Below are 15,563 nucleotides of genomic sequence, written 5' to 3' on the forward strand. Positions count from 1 at the left end.
TCACTGGCCCTCTTAGTCGCATGCTTCCACTGTCCACTTTCCTCACCCAGCAGTCTCCGCAGAGTTCGTTCCCACTTCCTGAAAGTCTGACTTTTTCCCTTCAGCCTTCTCATGTCTTTGCTCCATCATTTGCTCCAAAACCTTCTATACTCAAAGTTTTCACCTGCATCTCCAATCCTCAAATCTTTTCTTCCATCAGCTCTATCAGGCGGCACTTCATGCAGACGAAACTCTTCAGGTACCCCCTCCAGGATCATGTACATGCTACAGCTTCCACATCCAGCCATCTTCATCGAGTCTTCCACTGCTGCCTCTGGATCTGTCATAGCCTTCCCAACTAAATCCTGTTAGTCCAGGAAACAAACATCACCACCCTCAGCAAAACAAATGCCCAACAAGCACCACAACACTGCCAGAACACCACACACTCCCTTCACTAGACTGTCTGTTCCTCCTGCCTGGTTCTCCTAGTCTTCCCCCAAACTCCCTTTGCAAACTCCCCTGTTTATAGCTCTGTTTCCTGACTCCTGTGCAGCTGCAGGTGCTGCTGCTGTCTGGCTTCCTTTATAGGACCCCTAATCAGAGACGCCCTGCCCCCTAATCAGGCCTCAGCTTCTCTCCCAGCCCACTGCCCCTACCAGCCTCTACAAATGCCTTCTCCTCCAACAGAAGTCCCACTCAAACTCCCTTCACCAAACTGAAGCCAACTGTGCACGATATGCTCCTGAGCTCGCAGCTAGCTCCAAAAACTGAGTGCTTTTGTTAAGGTATCCTCCCCCAACCCCAGGTTTTGAATGCAAGACCTACCAACTGGTCCTAGTTTTGGACCAGAGAAAAGCATAAATGAGTATGCTTTACTTTCATATACTGTCAGATATTAGGTGCTGTCTCGCTCCACAAAAACTTTTGGTCAGTTTTAGAAAAACTGAACCATATTAAGACAGTATATTAAAGTCATCTAATACTTTTACTACAAATACTTAAAGGCAACAAGGCTAACAGGATCCTCCACAGGACAGTCACACAACACTAAGGATCAGCCAATTTAGGTACCAGTACATGTATTGCTACTGTACAGCCACAGAGAGATGAGATCAAGAAGCAATCATGTTTACGCTCAAACTAATCACACCGATGGGACAGTTTTACCTTCAGGCACGTCACTCACATTGAAAAGTGGTCCTGACACACGCAACTTTTCATAGGCTTATTTACATGAGTAACGGTCAAGTGTCTATTTGATTCCTGCCCCTTACATGCATTACTGGACATAGAAAATGAATTTGCAAAATACAGATTCCTGAAAAGAAGACTAAATAAGGTCATGCAAAGTATGTATTTCAACATGCTCCCTTAACTGGACATAAGTAAGTACCTCATTAATGCCCAGGTTCAATGCTCTTTGCTATAATTTATAAGTCTATCCACTAGGTAAGGTTCCATTTACTATAAATATTTAAGGCACCTGTGTGACGTTACTGACATAATGTGGGACTGTCTAGATCATCATTGCAACCAAGGTCCTGTAGTGGCACCAAATCTTATAAAAAGGGGGTCAAATGAGGTGTCTAAGACAAGGTTATGGTTTGCCGATTAGGATTATGCCGTCCATGTGTGTATCATTTTTGTAGTTGAAGTTATGAATACTGGCTCTATGCTGTCTGTATTTCAAACTTATACTATGCTTCTGGGTGACACTCCAGACAAGTTAGTGTCAGCCCTGCCTAGCTTGCTTGATGGCCCATTAAGGACCATCAGCTAAAAAACAACCCATTAAGAAACTGCAGACATGCCTTGTGACTCAGCAAGGTATGCAGGAATATGCCAATGGACAGAACTCAGGTTTTTCCATGCCACGTGGTGGACAGATTTTCTTTGGAACAAAGAAAGAGACCACATGGCAAGAGAATATAAAAAGCTGCTGCAGCTCCTCCATTTTGTCTTCAATCCTGCTTCTTACCTCTGGAGGAACTTTGCTACACTGATGCATTGAACAAAGGACTGAATGACCCATCCCAGCTGTGGATGTACTCCTCCAGAGACTTGATTTGAACCTGCAGTTTATTCTGTCACTGCTACAAGCCTGAACCAAGAACTTTAGCATTACTATAGTAATTGATTCCATTTAACTCATTCTTGCTCTCATCTATATATCTTTCCTTTTATGAATAAACCTTTAGATTTTAAATTCTAAAGGATTGGCAACAGAATGATTTGTATATTGACCTAGGTCTGGGACTTGGTCCTTTGGGATTGAGAGAACCCTCTCTTTTACTGGGGTATTTGTTTTCATAACCATTTGTCCCCATAACGAGTGGCACTGGTGGTGATACTGGGAAACTGGAGCATCTAAAGGAATTGCTTGTGTGACTAGTGGTTAGCCAGTGGGGTAAAACCAAAGTCTTCTCTGTTTGGCAGGTTTGGTTTGCCTTGGTGTGCATAGAAACCCCAGCCTTGGACTGTAACTGCCCTGCTTTAAGCAATTTGTCCTGAATTGGCACGCTCAGTTGGGTCCCGCCAGAACCAGCATAGTTATAACTGGTCATGACGAAGTAGTGGTTGTGCAAGCACTCAAGCACTCCATAGTTAAAACCCAATCTTTTTACAATTTGTAGTCTATAATTGAATCAAGTTCCTCTGATATGTGTTGCCTCCTTTTGCTAGCAGGACAGTGAGACAGGGTCCTGACACTTATCTCTACTTGGCAATGCACTCCATTAACTTCCAGTAAGACAAAAGAATGCTAGGTTTTACATGTCTGACACTCAACCCCTATGATATTTGGCTAAAGCTATCAATTTCCTCAAACAGGGAGTTGATGGACAAAATACAATTGAAAAATTAAGTCAATTTTCCAGCCATTTCTTGCAATCAACATTTAGCTTTCACTTGTAGCTTAGTTGAAAGAAAAAAACCTTTAAAATGTCAGAGCTTCTCTGAGTTTGAGAGTCTTTTAGTTGTCATCTTTGGTTAGATTCAGTTCTAGAGTTGTTACAGTGGAGAAGAAAGTTTTAAAGCACATTTTCAGCAGCTGTAGATCCCAGAAGCTTCATATGTATTTACAAGGTTCTTACATGCTTGGGCAAATTATCTTAATTTTCCATGTGACTAGACTAACATCGGGAAAAAATTTTACTCTTCCCTTTCTGAATCAGTTCACTCAGTTTCATTGTTCGAGTTACCATACTATGCTGTCGTGTGTAGTTCTCATCTAATTCAAGGGTCATGAGATTTACATTTTTCTGTAGATGTGCATGCTAAAAATTTTGGTTTTAATTTAAAAGACAAGTACTACACTATTGGCATTTTAACCAATCGGATACAAGTTTACATGTCGAGGAAGAAACCAATTTGATATTACAAAATCTCCCAACAATTCCATGTTTTTCCCTTTCCTTGGTTATTGTAAGAAGGATGAAGAGTACTGATGGTGTTGGTCCTAGGACAGATTCAAACTGTTGTCATAGTTATACAATATTAACATTTAGCATTAAGATGAAAACTGGGTTACTTAGCAGCAAGTTTCCAAATAAGATTGCCCACCAAAACATGAAGTTAATTTAGAAACTTAGGCCCAGATAATGCAATGACAACATCTAGCTGGGCAGATGCTATTACAAGATAAAAGCTGAAGTTGCTAGGAAAACAAAAAACCCCCAAAAGCTACAAAAATGAATTTTAAAACCCATTTTCCACAAAGTTACTAGCATCTTACCTTGCTATGTTTGTGTTGCAACAACATCAGCTGACTGCAACTCTAGTTTGATAGTTTTGGAATAAGTTTAAAATGCTTTTTAAAACCTAGTCTTTCAGACAAGCCTATTCAGCTATTCCACTGTTATGCTGTAGTGAATATAAAACAAATGAGTAGTGAGACAAGCCAACAGAAGAGGAAGGAAAAATCCACACTGGTACAACTTCCTTATCCCCACCCATTTATATTCATACACACTGGAGTTTTAGTATTTAACAGGAAAAGGACAATCAAGAAAGAAATAGCATTCTAAGACGGAAATCCTCACAGCATTTATATGTAAAATATTGATTTATTGAATATGATAGTGACATTTCCTCTTGTTCTTGCGCTGTACAATATTCATTAGGAAAATACTTTCTTTCTAGCCCTCACTAACATGACCCCTTTTAGAGGGCAAATTTCTTCAAAAGGAAGAATCATTTGGCCCAACATGACTGTTCTTCAGAAACTCTAAATCTTACTTTATCATAGAGCTCAGTCATCTTCAGAAGTGCATGTAGGTGCCTTACATTCTCCACTTCAGTTTTCTTCCTAGTCTGTCAGGTTCAGTCACAGAAACCCCCTTGGGACTGTCACCTGACATGCTGAAATTACATCTGAGCCCATTTTCCCTGCCAGCTTGGGACTTCAGAACCTTGCCTTGTTGAGCAAGACATGCTAGCCTTCTGCAACACAGACCCAGGTCTGGTCCACGCCCCCAAAGCTGCAGACTTTAAGTGACCTGCTGAGCAGTTTTTGTTATCTCCAACATCCAGCTCCCACTGGGATCCCAACCCCAAATAAATCGGTTTTATACTGTATAAAGCTTATACACTGTAAACTCAAATCGTCCGCCCTCCATAACACAGATGTGCACAGCTGTTTGCTTCCCCAGGTATCAATCACTTACTCTGGGTTAAACAAGTGATTTTATTAAGAAAAAGGACAATTTAACAAGTCATAACAGACAGAACAAAATAAATTACCAAGCAAAACAAAAAACAAACAAGTTTAAGCTTAATACATTAAGAAACTGTTTAAAGGTATATCTCACTCTCAGAGATGTTCCAATAAGTTCATAGAAGTTCACAGAATATCTGGGTTGGAAGGGACCGCAGGAGATCTAGTCCAACCCCCTGCTCAAAGCAGAACCAATCCCCAACTTTTGCTCCAGATCCCTAAGTGGCCCCTCAAGGATTGAACTCTCAACCCTGGGTTTAGCAGGCCAATGCTCAAACCACTGAGCTATCCCTCTCCCCCGCTTCTTTCACAAACTAGATGCCTTCCTAGTCTGGATCCAATCTTTTCCTCCCCCGTACAGTCCTTGGTTTAGTTCCAGCTCAGGTGGCAACTAGAGGTTCTCATGACTGGCAACTACCTTTGTTCTGTTCCACATCCTTTTATAGCTTTGGCCCAAGGTGGGTATCTTGTCTCTTTGGGTCCCCACCCCTCCTTCTAAATGGAAAAGTATGAGATTTAAGATGGATTTCAGCTTCATGTGACATGGTCATATGTCCTGTGAGACCCCCAGCCTCCATTCTTCCTGGGCAGGCTTACACAAACACAGGAAGGCTTGCAAGTAAACAGAGCCAATTTACAACTAATTGTCCTAGTCAATCGGAGCCACCAAGATTTTAAGCCACCATCAATGCCATACATTTTGCATAATTACAATAGGACCCCAGGTTATACTTTATATTTCTAGCTTCAGATACAAGAATGATACGTACATACAAATAGGAGGAATATATTCAATATATAACCTTCCAAGAGACCTTTTGCATAAAACATTCCAGTTACATTGTATTTACACTCATAAGCATATTTCCATAACATGGAGTGCAACGTCAGTCTCTATTTGCTACCTTCTATAGCAAATTATATTGCTTCTATACCATCTTTGACAGTGAGCTCAGATCCTTCAAAGTAGGCTGAGTTATGCTTGATTAGTACATGGATAGACTTACACAAATATCCAAGGTGCCAACTTAAGAGGTGCTAGCAATTAAGTAGGTGGCATGCCTATGAACTGTACTGCATAAAATATTCTATCATAAAAAAAAACTGTTTAATAAGACTAAAAGCAAGGGTTTACATCATCAGCTTTAGACCTAACAGCAGCACAAGCAATTCAGCAGTTCACTAGAAGCTATAAAGCAGCAGTCATATGCTTACACCAGTTATTTTATAGTGTATTTGACTTGTGATTCCAACCTTTAAGAACATAGTTTGCTCATCTATTCTATGATCATGGGTTAGCTTATTGACTTCCCGTTTACACTCTTTATTAAAAGTCAAGATTTGAACTGTAGTAGTATTCAGACCCCAGTCACCATCAGGGCCCCACTAAGCCAAAGTCTGTGCAATTACATAGTAAGAATCACTGTCCTGATCAGTTTACAGGTTACAAAACTTGATCTCACGGAAGACAGCCATAAAGAGGGAATTTCGTGGGTTTAAAGAGTTGTTTTTGTGCTTAAAATTTAAGCAAAGCTTTAAAGATTCGGGTGATGTATTACTTAAGTTGCATGTTAATGGAAAATTCTGGTAATGCTAACAACTTGCTAGAATAAGTGTCCTTTAATAATTTTCATGCCAAGCTAATTCTCACTGCTTTATTTGTTTAGTACCAGGGGATCCTGAATTAGAGATGGCAGCTGCCGCTATGATCCAGCAGCAGCTTTAAGGATCCAAAAGCTGTATTGGGCAAACTGCTCCAAGGCCATGAGGGAGATCCTAGATGGGCCCTCACCCTACTCCACAATCCCATCTGAACATCTCTACAGCTTCAAGGGATGTATTTGACCGCATAGCATGGCATGACATGCAGCGCCCAGAGGGCCTCCACCCCCTGCCCTGCGTCGACAAAGCAGGTGTCCCAGAAACTGACTATTCACCCAAGGAAGTAATGGCCAGACTCTCAAAAACAAAATAGCTCCTGGGAAAGACGGCATCCCCTACTGCCTCCCAAAAAAGCAAGATCCCAGCTGCCTGGTTCTCACCACACTCTTCAACCAGTGCAAGTGATTCTGCTGCACTCCCGGCTCTTGGAAGAAGGCCATGACGGTACTGGTGTACAAGGGAGAGCGGGATGACCCCAGCAACTGGAGGCTCATCTCCCTCTACTCCACGATGTACAAGCTCTACGCCAGCTGCCTAGGAGTGGTTGGTGAGCGGAGGAGCCATCAGCTCCATCCAGAAAGGCTTCATGTCCTGTGAGGGCTGTTACGAACACAACTTCATCCTCCAAGCCACCATCAAAACGGCCAGAAGGGAGCGGAGGCAGTGCGCAATAGCGTGGCTCGACCCAGCTAATGCCTTTGGGTCCATGCCCCACCACCACAACTTTGCCACGCTCCAGGAGTTTGGGATGCCAGAGAACTTTCTTCATGTAATCTGAGAAACGTATGAGGGATGCAGCACCATCATTTGCTCAGTTGAAGGGGAGACTGCTGAGATCCCAATCTGAAGAGGAGTTAAACAGGGCTGTCCCCCAGCCCCACCATCTTTAACCTCGCCATGGAGCCATTGAGGTGAGCGATCTCCAATTGCACAGATGGCTTCAACCTCCACAGTGAGAGGGTGAACATCCTGGCTGTGGATGACCCAGAGAGCCTCCAACATATTCTAAATGCCATCAGTCAAGCTGCCAACTGGATGGGGCTCCGCTTCAATGCAAAGAAGTGCGCAACTCTCCACATTGACGATAGCAAAAGGGACTTGGTGCAGACAATGGGATTCCAGATCCAGGGCGAGCCCGTCACACCCCTAGCAGATGGGCAAGCATACCAGCACCTTGGCATGCCAAGGGTTTCTGTATCTGGCAGATGCCAGAGGACACATCCAGGAGATCTTGAAGGATGCTGCCAAGATCGATGCCTCCCTGCTAGCACTGTGGCAGAAGATAAATGCCCTGAACACCTTCCTGATCCCCCACATCTCGTTCATCCTAAGGGGATCTGCCGTGGCAAAGGTACCCCTCAACAAGGCAGACAAGATCGTCCGGCAGCTGGTGAAGTGGCTGTTCCTTCCCCAGAGAGCCAGCAAAGAGCTGGTCTACATCGTCCACAGGCATGGCAGTGCGAACGTCCCCCGCATGGTGACATTGCGGTGATCACCCATGCCTTCTACCTGCTGACGTGTCCTGACTCCATGGTAAGGAACATCGCAGCAAACACCCTCCATGAAGCGACAAAGAAGCGGATTGGCAGAGCCCCCTCCAACCAAGACATCACCACTTTCCTGAGCGGTTCCCTGGATGGAGAATTCAGATGGGAAAGATGCGACATCGCTTCACTGTGGTCCCACACTCGCAATGCCACACGTCGCCTGGGGAAGTGCATCGACTGCCGCTGGAATGGTGTGAGGAGCGCCAGGAGCTGGGAGTCCTGGTGCCGCAGATCAGATCCGACAACACCACAGTCACCCCGAGCGCCAAGGGCATCCGCTCAGCAGCCATCCACTCACTGTACATGGAAACCCGGAAGTGTAAACCAGACCAGGGTAAAGCCTTCGAACTGACCAGCAAGTGGGACGCCAGCAACCGCTTCCTCACTGGGGGCGGCATCACCTGTTTCGCTGACTGGCGGTTCATCCACCACATGCAGCTCAACTGCGTCCGCCACGGGAACCAAGACAAGCATTGCAGAAAGTGCGGCTACTCCAACAAGGCCCTGCCCCACGTCCTGTGCAGCTGCAAGCCCCTCTCCAGAGCCTAGCAGCTACGCCATAATGCCATACAGAATCGCCTAGTAAAAGCCATCACACTGCGCCTGGGGGTGGTCGCCCTGAACTGTGCCATCCCCGGTACTGACAGCCAGTCGCAACCTGATGTGGTAGTCACCGACAAGACCAGAAAAAGATCATCCTCGTCAACATCACAGTCTCCTTTGAGAACAGGACCCTGGCCTTCTGTGAAGCCTGAGCTCGTAAGCTGGAAAAATACGCCCCCCTGGGAGCGAAGGGCAATGAGGAGCAGATGGATGCCCTGATTGCTTGGGACCCCTGCAACAAGCATGTGCTGCGGACCTGTGTGATCGGTCAACGCTACGCACGGCTCATGCAGCGCCTCATGGTCTCTGGCACCACCCGATGGTCCGGGACATCTACATCGAATACATCACCGGCCACCGACAGTACCATGAGGTGAGAGCCGGAATGACATTGCGCATCAACTACGAGAAAGGGACAGAGACTTTTTCCATTGGACCATATGAACTGGAACCATAAACTCACCAAATGAGGGTAAATCCATCCTCATGCTCATAATCATATCCACTCATACTCCACACCAGAACATAGCCATTATATGAACATACCCCCATATCTCAATGTCTGTACTTTGACACATTAGCCTTTTACCCCCAAATCGGGAATATTGCAGATTATGTATTCCTTTTGCCACCTGATCCTAAACTGAATTTTGCACCCCTTGATAATCTGTACCTTATTCCCCAACAACCAGAAATTTCTATGCTTAAACTCTACCATTTTAAAATCTTAATAAAATTATTAAATCTGACCTCCAATGTGCTCTCATTTTGATAGCCTTGAGTAACAAATGACAGGCAAAGTGATTAAGGGCCAGATTCTGCCAGCCTTGGTTTGTATAGTACCTCAGGCCACATCTACACTATAAATTTCTACAAGCATAGCTATGTCAATCTGAAGTGCGATTTGCAACAGACAGTTGTGCCAGCAAAGTGCCCTAGTGTAAACGAAGTTATACCCGCAAGACTGTTTCTCAGTACAGAATTTCTTTGAGGATGAAATATATTGACAGAGGCACAGTTTTTGGGGTATAATCTGCATTTGCAACTATAAATTGCAACTGCATTTGCCAGCATAGGACACTGGTATAGCTATACCGGCAAAGCCTCCCAAACATAGACCTGCCAGTCAAGTTACTGCTACATCTGTGCAATTTAGAAGAATAAAACAGATTACCTTGTTAATAGTATTTATACTCCATTTTAAACCCTATGTGCCATTTTACACCCTTCATTTGCAACCCACCTATAAGGCCACTACCAGCAACCTTCATAATACCATAACTGTCACAAGTTTTATTTAAAAGAAATAGAAATCTGATTTCTAGGACTGTTCAGGGAGAAAGATATCTTCTGTGAATTCCACTGGTATTTATCCAATATATAGCAGAAAAACAGTAAAGAAAACGAGTACTTGTGGCACCTTAGAGACTAACATTTATTTGGGCATAAACTTTCATGGGCTAAAATCCACTTCATCGGATGCATGCAGTAGAAAATACAGTAGGAACACACACACACACACACACACAATCAATCAAGGTGGGCTATTATCAGGAGGAGAAAAAAATTTTGTAGTGATAATCACGATGGCCCATTTCAAATAGTTGATAAGAAGATGTGAACAGTAGGGAAAAAATTAGCATGGGGAAAGAGTTTTTACTTTGTGTAATGACCCATCCACTCCCTCTCTTTATTCAAGCCTAATTTAATGGTGTCCAGTTTTCAGATTAATTCCAATTCTGCAGTTTCTCATTGGAGGCTGTTTTTGAAGTTTTGTTAGAGAATTGAGAACTTCCTATTGTATTTTCCACTGCATGCATCTGATGAAGTGGGGTTGTTTTTTTTTTGCTGATACAGACTAACAGCTACCACTCTAAAACCTAGATAAAGAGTAAAGGAGTACTGGTGGCACCTTAGAGACTAAAATTTATTAGAGCATAAGCTTTCGTGAGCTACAGCTCACTTCATCGGATGCATTTGGTGGAAAAAACACCAAATGCATCCGATGAAGTGAGCTGTAGCTCACGAAAGCTTATGCTCTAATAAATTTGTTAGTCTCTAAGGTGCCACCACTACTCCTTTTCTTTTTGCGAATACAGACTAACATGGCTGCTACTCTGAAACCTAGATAAAGAGTGTTTTTGTTAACTATAAAATAGTTGGATCAAAAACACTGGAAGTCAAATAATGTTTGCAGAGTGCTATGCAACCAACCCTCTTTACTACATCTTATGCCGCAAAAGGGTGATGCTGATTTCTTACATTCCACCCTTCCCCTCCCACCCAACTTCATTTTTGAGATTTTCCTTTACAACACCTACTTCTGCTGTTACTCTGAGCTTTCGCAAGACTCTGCAGTACAAAACTGACTTGATTGTTGTCAGTTTCACTGCTGCCACAGAGATTTGAGAAACTGAAAACAAATGCGTCTCTGATCAGTTCACTTCTGTGGCTTGTGGAATCTCAGAAGCATTGGTAAAAGGCATAAGAACCAGCTGTCTGCAGACCCAGAGAGGCTATGATTTCCCCCCCTCTACCCCCCGGGCTAAACATTTAAATGAAAATTTAGACTGCAGCCAATAGTACTTGCTTATGAGACTTTCCTACTTGCCAAGAGCAGATTTTCACCAAGCCCCCAAGAGCCAGAGTAATCATGAAATGCTATTTTCTTTGCTAGAATAATTCAGAAAGTATGAGATATTATGGGGAAACTATCAATTTACATTTAGAAAATCTGCCACAATGTTATGCAAGTTTACTTTGTTCTTGTTAATATATTGTCATTGAAATCTACATATTTGTGCCTATCATTTCCTCTCCATTAGAATTCTGAGGTTGCTGCGAAAGAATGCTGCCAGTTTCCAAAAAGGTCCTCAAAGCAACTTTTAGCACATATGACAGCATAACATGCTAATCCTCAATTTATTAGTTTGCCATGCCTCAGTTTCTAACAGCCCTTTGCACCAGCAGTAATTTCTCACATGATAGATAAAAAAATGTAACATGTTTAAAGACAAATCAATCACATACATGAAAACGTAATGCTCCCCATGTCTTGTAAGTTTAGTCAGTTGAGGAGGCATTTTCATATTTTAAAGAATATATTCTGGGATGTTGGAGTGCAGTACACCTAGCAGAAGACCAAGGAGGGATTAAAAGAAAAAAAAAAAAAAAAACCCTGTTCTTATGGCAGTGAACAAATACTTAAGCAAAATTTGGGCTATAGCCATCTCCAACCTCTTCTAACATGCAGTTGCTCCTATCTTGCCTTTCCTTAATAGATTTTATCCAGCATTACTTTCTCCCCTCTCCCCATTTTGTGAGGGATCTATTTGTAAATATGTTCCCATGAAGAGGTCTTTCCTCTTGTTCCCACAGAGTTTATGCATGGTGACACCATATGGGATGGCCAGATGTGTTTGTGGCAGTCATCTTAGGTTTCTATCATTCTCTCCCCAATGCTGCTTCAGTTGGTGAAACTGGACATGCTGATAAACAATCCCTTGTGAAGAAAAAAGCAATGCAACAACAATGGTTCTTTTATTAAAGAGATAGTTAACTAGGGCATTCTCATCTGTTATTTGTGGACATTGTTGAAACATGCCTAATTCTTAAGATGTATATTAGTGCACCATGAAACTGCATCCTTTCCCTCAATTAGGCAGAACCCAAGCTGACTGAAAGCAAGCTCAAATGAGTCCACAATAGAAAGAGAATAATTCACTATTCTGTCTTCCATAATCCAGTTACTTCACTCTACCACTGGCTTGATTTGCCAGGTGTTTTATTTTTTAGGAGAGGGGGAAGTCATTATTATTATTTGTCCCTATAAAAATGGGGGACAGAAAACAGAAGCCCCAACACTGATAACACACATTTCTAAATAAATCTAAATGGTGGAAACCATTACCTTTAACGTGTAGGGTCACAAGAGTGAAATATAAAGGAAAATCTACATTAAACTTCCAGAAGGAAATCCTCAGGAGTCACTCAATATTTCCTCATTCTATTCCAACTACTAAGACTTTTGCAGAAGTTTAATATAAATTTGTTGAGATGCCTTCTGTTCAGTGAACGAAATGGGGAAGGGGAGAGAAATCTACCTCTCTTTTAAACACAAGTCTAATGATAGCCCTTGTTAAACTAGTATCTGCATCTCTTTCAACAGCCATCTTCCTCCTGAAATTAAACAAATTCACTGTTCTGGATAAACCCCTCTTTGCATTTCAACCTTAACCCCACACAGCCCAATTTAAAATCTTAGATGGGAAATGTTGCTGTGGAAACAGAGCTAGAAATATTAACAGCACATTTGGCTGATAGATTGATATTTTTGTACAGAAAGCCAGATGTGAACATTTCTACTGATGTTGAGCACTGTATAAAGAAGACTGTTGGAGGGGCTGTATATTACCCAGCCTTCTTGTGAAGGCATCACCTGCTGTAATCATTTTCCTGGTTGAAAAGAAATTCTGAGATATGACATGAAATTTTGAGGTGGTTTCCAACTCAGAATTTTCCCAACACATGAATTTTGACCATTAGTTCCTACCAATACATTTCAATGATACTGCTACACAGGCATATTCTTGTATTCAAGCCAGAATATTATAGAAAAGAAGCAGTGCTCAGAATCAGAGTTGGTTAATCTACATCAAACCTCCAACGCTTAGCACACATGATCACTACAGACAAATGTATCCCTGACTAGTAAATCATGGAATACAAGTCTGTTGGAATTGGATTTCTGAAGGGATTCAAATAGAAAATAAAAATCTCAGTATTTTTGGCTGAAGTTATGCAAATAAGTTCTCAAATACATGCAAGGGTATATATAAATACAAGACTGGTTTATCATTAGCCTAATCAAGCCTATGGAAAGTAAAGTTTTAAGAGTTTAGAAAAACGGAATATACATATTTTGTATTCCTTCCTATGGTTTTAGTTATGCAGGACATTATATAGTTAAAGATCAATGAGATTAAGACTAATACAACATGAACTACCCCACACAAAAGAACCACGGGCCATTAAGTTCTTACAGTAAACGGCTCTTAAATGCAGCCTAAGATGGTGATGAACACAACACCCTAGAATTCAGTTGCTCTGACAGATCTCGGTCATTTTTGGAAGGCGAGACTAGCTCTCAGAAAACAAACTACACTTAGAAGAAAAAGCATTCCTACATGGATAAAACAGGCGCTCTCCATTGTTAGAGCGGAGGTGTGGCCCGCTGTTTGAACGCTAGAACAATAAAATTTGAGTAACCCCAGGTGGCTAATCTACAAATACAAGCTTGGCTTAAAGCCATTGTCAAAGCGAGTGAATCAATCAAACCCGAACTATTCAAGCGTTACAGCAGAGCCCCCTGATTTCAGGCAACTCGTTTCCAGCTTCAGCCGAGTACACGCACACGCCAAACTAACGAGATCGAGGATAGGAGTTTCTGGGACGAGGTCCCCACCCATTCCCGCAGCGGACGGCCCAGCACGTTCACGCCAAGGCTGGCCAGGGAGCGTCCAGCTCCGGACAGCCAATGACAGACAGCCGGCGGGAATGAATGAGCCTTCCCGGCAGGGGCAGCCCCAGCGTCGGACACTGCCGCAGCGGGACCGGCCGGGAAGCCACCCCGGGGAGCGAGGGGCAGGGCGCCGGCGGGAGGCTTTTAACCTTCAGGGGACGGCGATTTCAGCTCGCGCCCGGCGGGAGGCACCGACCCATCCAGCCCCATTGACACAAGCGGGCTGGGACCCGGAGGAACCGCCTAAGGCGCCGCAGCCAGAGTCTCCGGGGAGGGGCCGTGCGGGGTGAAGCCCCGGAGCGAGTCACCCGGGGCCACCGAGCCCTCTCCGTGGTGTGTGTCCGGGGGGATGGGGCGGCCACCGGCCCCTCCGCCTGGACTCACCTGCCCGGCTGTGGCGGCGGCTCTGCTGAGCGAGGCTCGCGCCCACCCCCTCTTCCTCCGGCCGCCGCCGCCGCCGCGCTGAGAAACGGCTTCGCGCTGGGCTGAGGGGGGCGGGGAAGCGTCCGCCCAGCTCCGGAGAGACTCTGGCTCCGCGCAGGGGCTGAGACCAGCACCCGCCACACAGGGCTGCTTCCGGGGGCCGGGTGGAACCTGCTTCCGGGTAGGGGTGGAGCCAAGCAGGCAGGGACTTCCGGGAGAAACGAGGGTAACCGTCCTTAGCACTATAAGGGAAGCTGTGAGGCTGCGGCCTCTCTAATAGGCTGGGACGGAGGGGCGGGACTATGGGAGGGGCGGGGCTTGAGTGGGGGACTCAGAACGAAAGGGGCGGAGCTACTTCTGCTTGGCGGGGGCGGGGTTTGGGAGGAGCTGGGAAGAAGGGAGCGCACCCAGTGTCAGGGGAACGAGGGGCGGGGCTATGGAGGGGCGGGGCTTGTGTTCACACGCTGGCCCTATATGCTGGACTGTGGGCTGAGGGAGAAGCATGGGAGGAAATCCCAAATCTCCCTCCCTCTTCCCCTCCCCCCCCCGCAAATGTTTCCAGCCTTTTAATAAATTCTTGCAAAGAAAACTGTTCCAGTTAAGTGCTGCCTTCCTGGATCTGCAGACAGACTGCCAAACTAGCTCGCCACAACTTGTGGACTGCCCCCATTCAGCTCAATGCAGCGTTAACTCTGGAATATAATGCTGTCCTGTTGTAATGTTACTGTTATTAGTTCGTTCTCCCCTGATCTGTTCAACAGCATATACAAACTACTGTGGGAGAGCATCCGCAAAGCTCCACACTTCCTGCCCACCCCAATCTAACTTTCAACTTCTGAATCTTTTAAATTGCACCAAAGGGGTTTTCTGCCCAAACTCTCCACGATGTGGTGGGAGTCCACTCTACTGCTAAGTATAATTTGAGCCCCAAATTTCATGATTTTGTGTGTGTTTTTAAATTATTTTTATCTCAATTTTATTAAAATTTTCAGGTTTCAGACTATATCACAAATTAATTAGAGACAAATAATAAATATAACATCTGTGAAGTAATAATTGGCATATATTGTATAATAGTACAGGTATTAACACCTGATCAACACACAGGACT

General features: G+C 44.1%; 1 protein-coding gene across 3 annotated transcripts in view; it reads right to left on the reverse strand.

Moving 5' to 3' along the window:
• Positions 1-14,756, reverse strand: part of RALA (RAS like proto-oncogene A) — a 50,532-nt gene extending 35,776 nt beyond the window's left edge. Inside the window, exon 1 of one of the 3 annotated variants that reach the window (XR_005291084.2) lies at positions 14,414-14,668. The gene's annotated coding sequence lies outside the window, so the exon portion shown is untranslated. Of the gene's footprint in view, positions 1-14,413 lie in introns of all 3 variants that reach the window. The other 2 variants (XM_038389956.2, XM_038389954.2) reach the window with 2 other exon arrangements.
• Positions 14,757-15,563: the final 807 nt, after the last annotated feature.

Source organism: Dermochelys coriacea, chromosome 2, assembly GCF_009764565.3.
Source record: "Dermochelys coriacea isolate rDerCor1 chromosome 2, rDerCor1.pri.v4, whole genome shotgun sequence".
NCBI lineage: Eukaryota > Metazoa > Chordata > Testudines > Dermochelyidae > Dermochelys > Dermochelys coriacea.